This window comes from Sinocyclocheilus anshuiensis, unplaced genomic scaffold, assembly GCF_001515605.1.
Source record: "Sinocyclocheilus anshuiensis isolate Anshui unplaced genomic scaffold, SAMN03320099.WGS_v1.1 scaffold2171, whole genome shotgun sequence".
Taxonomy (NCBI): Eukaryota; Metazoa; Chordata; class Actinopteri; order Cypriniformes; family Cyprinidae; genus Sinocyclocheilus; species Sinocyclocheilus anshuiensis.
Genome location: NW_015537929.1, coordinates 742,977 through 748,375, shown reverse-complemented (window position 1 = coordinate 748,375; position 5,399 = coordinate 742,977). Strand labels below are relative to the sequence as shown.

The following is a 5,399-nucleotide window of genomic DNA, read 5'->3' as shown; positions in this document are numbered from 1 at the left end:
ATTGTGAAGACTGGAGTAATGATGCTGAAAATTCATCTTTGCCATCACAGGAATAAATTACATTTTAAAAATATACTCAAATAGAAAAGTTACTTAAAATTGTAATAATATTTCACAATATAACTATTTTTACTGTATTTTTTATCAAATAAATGTAGCCTTGGTAGCATTTTCTTTCAAAAACATAAAAAAATCAATTGTACCTTCTAGTTTGCTTTAGCTTCAAACTATTAGTGAATAAATAAACTTATGTTATCGCATGAAATGCAATAATGCTGGACAATTTTGTCCAGAGCTACATGATACGATTTCTTGTCAGGTAGACTGTTCAGCCATTTTGGACAGCTCCAGATGTTGTTCTGACATCCAGTGGTGGCCTAATGCAGCCACAGATGGATAGTCTTCAGGCTGGTACAGTATATGGCTCTTCTCCTCTATGTTTGACGCCTAAAGTGTATGAAGACGTCTGGATCTGAATAGACTGGGTTGTTTTGGGTTCATAGGGTGCCTTTGAGTCTCACAGAGATGATATTTCAGGAAATATAAAACAGGTCAAGACAGTTTTGGATCTTTCTGGTGACAGAGTCACATGTGTATCCCAACCCTTATTGGTGGGTAGCACAGACCACATGGTCAGGAGCTAGTCTGTGCTCATGGTGATAGGAAAACTTCTGAGCTATAGTCTTATAGTGTGCCGACATATGGTGCAGACACTCAGTTATTCAGCCAGATGTGTGATATTCTTTACAATTAATGTATTTGTATATGACAGAACTCACGGAGACAGAAGAATGGCAGATATATGTTTGTTTGTTTTCAAATTGGCACATATGCAAACAGCTTTCTGTATGTGTGTTGTTAAGGGGTGAGTAAAAGGCTGATGGAAAGTATGTGTCTGTGCTGATAGCGGGAATGTGTGCAACCTCAGAATAGCAGCTGCTGCAAAAGACCATCAGGAAATCCCCCTCCAAGGTCATTCGGACTGGTAACGTGTATGTGGGTAGATGTTTGCACTAGATTTGGTTATTGACATGCTAGCTGTTTTTCACGGTGTGCTCATTAAAGGGTTATTTCAGTTAGGTGCAAAATCTTTCAATCACTCTGCAGAACCTTTAGATGCCTTAATCCACAGGCCTTGACCGTGATTGCACTTGTTCATCCAGTTATAGAAGGACTGTTGTTTCATTCAGTCTTATATAGCAGTGCAGCCAACAACTTTGTCCATATTGAAAATCACTTTGAATCCCTTTTCGAAGACATAGAGTAAAATACATTGATTGTTTAAATGAATTAATTAATAGAGCTTGTTGTAGGGCCATTTAGATTTTTAAGAAATAATTTGCACCATTGAGAATAGTGGGAAATATTATTATATAAGAATGGGGAAAATTTATATTAATAGATGCAGTAAAGTAATTTTCATGAAAAATCTATAATAAATGGCCCTAAAATATACTTAATTTTCTTTATGCAAAAATCATATTTTTGTCTTTTTATGTTTGGTATGAACTGTTTACAACATTCACTCAAATAACCCAATTTTTATGTCCAACAGAATTAAAAAAAAAAACTTTTAACTTTTTTAAAATTCAAAATAAAAAATATACTTACATTTAAAATGTGAATATTCTCAGTGCTTTTAATTAAAATCAGCAGTAACCATTAGATTATCACTTGTAAATCTTTGTGTACAAAGAAAAACTGAGGACAGCAGGGAGGGAAGTGGGCAGATGCACTGGTAAATAGATTATTGATGTGATAAGAGATGCGTACTGAAAAGCATAGCTGTTAATCTGAGTGTCGATGCCTGAAAGCAGAGGGCGAGGTGTAGTGCCGAAATTTGCACCCTGCCAGACTATGCACCCCCTAGTATTGGTAGGTTTAGGAGTAGGTGTGGGGGAGGGGTTAGGATTAGGGGTGGGATTGGGATTAGGCAATCACGTAGCGACTTCAACGAGGGGTGCATAATCTGGCAGGGGTGCAGAATTCGGCACAACACGGGGCTCTGGAGGACGTGCATCAGCACAGCGCACTGTTCACAAGGAATGATAAAGCGGTGGGAAGAAAGATGACCCATTCGAGAAGATGAAGCCTTCCAGTGCTTCATTACAGTGGTTACAGAGGGTGTTCTGGTTCGTATGTTTCAGGAAGCAAATGACATGCATTTTAGAGTGATGTGATCAGTGTGAAGTTTGTAAACTGAGACAATAGACCAAGGACATAAAGAACCAGTAGGATCAGGTGTGACATCTGTACCGTTAAATGTTCTTACATCAGTGAAATATGCTGTGCTGTTTTCATGCGTTCTTGTATTGTTTAACTATGATGAGAGAATACAGTCGAGAGAACATTTAAAATGATAGAAAGATCTAATCATTCGTTATATTAGAATGGTTACCAATGGATTCTTAATGGATTATTGTTTGAAAACCTGTCTTACAAGAGTTACAGTGGTCTGCATTATACAGTAAAGTCACTGTACAGAGAATTTATATAAAAACCTATATTTATATAAATGAATAAATATGAACACTGCTTTTCATATGAGCATGAATTGCTTCTTAGAACTGTTGTGATGAGCACTTTATGATGGGAATTTACGTTTTTTATAGTAAAAGGCCCTTAAAACTCACGTCTGATATTGTTCTCAATGGAACTCTAATACTTTTGTAACTTTGTTGTGTCTTTAATACTTTTATGGTATATTCACATTGAAAATTGTGTTCAAAATACTATCATACTATGTATGCAATAGGTATGCTATTTTTTCCACCCTCCTTATTTCTATCACAAAAGATTTGCGAGTCAATGCAGATGTTCTCGGTGGAACTCAAAAGTTTTGCAAGAGAACAGAAAAGGGCTGAAATACAATTTTTCCTCCCATCTCAATTTTTTTTCCATCACCATGTCTCTTTAGTGCATTTTCAAACAATCGCTTATGCATTTTTGCTTTTAATAATGGTGGACTTTCAGAGATGTGGCAAGTTGTTGGTCATAGTTTTGTATGCTACATTGTGAATAATTTATGGTTGCATAATCTAAAATGCTGCATAATCTAAAACTGTTCTATAAGGTATTATATTATATTATCTGAAATAATACTATAGTTGCATTAAAGTGACCAATTTTCCATTGATCAATTTTATTAAAAGCAAAGTATGTTTGCATATGTAAGATACACTAAGTATGTTTCAGTTCATTAAAGATGAGATGATTATCAGTTCATTACTGCTGAGAATATATTGTGTTATATCAGACATCCCTCAGTACTGGCTTGTTTGATATATAAATAACTGAAGGTGAATTTATGTGTATTATTGTGTACGTGTCTCTAGGTGAACTAAGCAGCGTGTGCTATATTGGGTGTAAGATACAAGGTGTGTCATGCTCTTTTTATAGCAGGATGTAGATAATGGACAATATTTCACTTATTTGTTATCAGCAGTAGGCCATTACCCAAGCCTAGCCTTGTAAACACATTTAAATTAATCTGCGTGATGCAATATAAAATTACGCAACAGATTTTTGGGATTGTTGTGTGCGATGTTGGTTGCACCAGGTTTGTAATGAGAGAGCTTTTTTTTGTGTGTTTCAGAGCAGCTGGTGCTGGGGGCATACAGAGAGCCACGTCAGTGCTGGGACAAAGACTATGACCACTTCCTGCTCCCCCGCTAGACCCTCACGAGCCCTGCTACATTCTATACCGGCTGGACACCAAGAACGCTCAAGGCTATGAGTGGCTCTTCATCTCCTGGTCACCTGACCAGTCTCCTGTATGTTTTAACATCCAGACATGAAGATGTGTGGCTTGACCTGATTAGCTGGAATAGCTTATTCAATTGGTCATATAAACATGCACTCGTAAGGTTCCAGATCAAATACAAACAGATCTACAGCTTTAAGAAGGTTTTTTTTGGTGAACCAAAGAATAAAAAACCACTCAAGAACCTTTATAATATTTAAATAGAATCTTATTTGCATGCTCATCGAAACAGGGTTCTTTGGACTTTAAGCAACCTCCTAGCAACCAATCAGAGCACACTAGCAACTGCATCTGGATGTATTAAAACACTCAGAACATCTTAGAAACTGCAATGCAATGCCCTGGCAACCAGATATTTTCTTTTTCCAGAAAATGTAACTACTTGTGATAATTGTGGTAAACCTTAACACACCATTGTGGTTAGAGCTGTGAGTGTTTATTTTGTTACTGTTTATTTATTTAATAAAGTGATAACTTGCCTTTCGCTACAGGTCCGGCAAAAGATGCTGTACGCTGCCACTCGGGCCACAGTTAAGAAAGAGTTTGGTGGTGGACACGTCAAAGATGACATGTTCGGCACAGTTGAGGTACTAGCTTACACAAGAATGTCAAGACTGAAGAATATTTTCTGGTAGTAAAATTGGTTAGTTTTCTCTATACTCTTTAGATTTACAAAGGCAGCTTTATCTATCATTTTAAATATTTGATTTAAATATTTACAATTTTGCCTCTTTGAAGGACTAATGAAGTTATAATGAGGGACTTTGAAGCTGGATTATTTACAGTTGAAAAAGTTTACAGAGTGGACCACCATGTTCCTTAATTTAGAAACTAGACACTTGGGGCTGTTGGCAATGTTCTTGGAAATGATTACCAGTCATGGTCATCACAGACAGGACTAAATATATACTGTACATACACATACCATATTGAACAGACAAATTTGTAGTTTTATGGGAGGAAGTTGTATATTTAATTGAGAGTCTATATATATATATTTTGACATATTGAAAGACCTATATAAGGTTGTCTGGGAAGTGGGAATAAATCTATAATTCGTTAATTAATTTAAATGTAAATGTCTGGCTGGTAAAAATATTTTTGATTGATTATTAATGAATCACATTGGTGAAAACAAATATCAGAGAAATAAAAATCTAATTAATAAATGAACTAATATAATTAAATAAAAAATGGTTTTATTTCTGATTACTTGAAATAATTGCTAAATTAACATCAAAGTGCACATTAAATAAAGCTTTTTGTCTTTTTTCACCATCACCAGGAGGACGTTTGTCTTCAGGGGTACCTGCGACACGTGACTTCATGTTCTGCACCAGCACCCCTGACAGCAGCTGAACAGGAGCTACAGCGAATCAAAATCACAGAGGTGAGAAAAGACTGTAGACATGCATCTAAAATCATAATTATAATATACATCCATGAATTACTTTAGCTCTTTGTTTTAATATATTCTGTGTTCAATCTCTGTGGTTGCAGGGCAGAGTTAAACAGGTTAGTATTGTCATTAGATTAAGTGAAAAACACAATGATGTGTTTATGTGTGCTGATTGTGTGCTGATTGGAGACAATACAATTGTAGTTGATTGTACAAGACAAGTAGTGAGAATATATA

General features: G+C 35.7%; 1 pseudogene; it reads left to right on the top strand.

Annotated features, from left to right (window-relative positions):
* Window positions 1-5,399, top strand: part of LOC107657994 (twinfilin-2-like) — a 22,937-nt pseudogene that overhangs the window by 14,376 nt on the left and 3,162 nt on the right.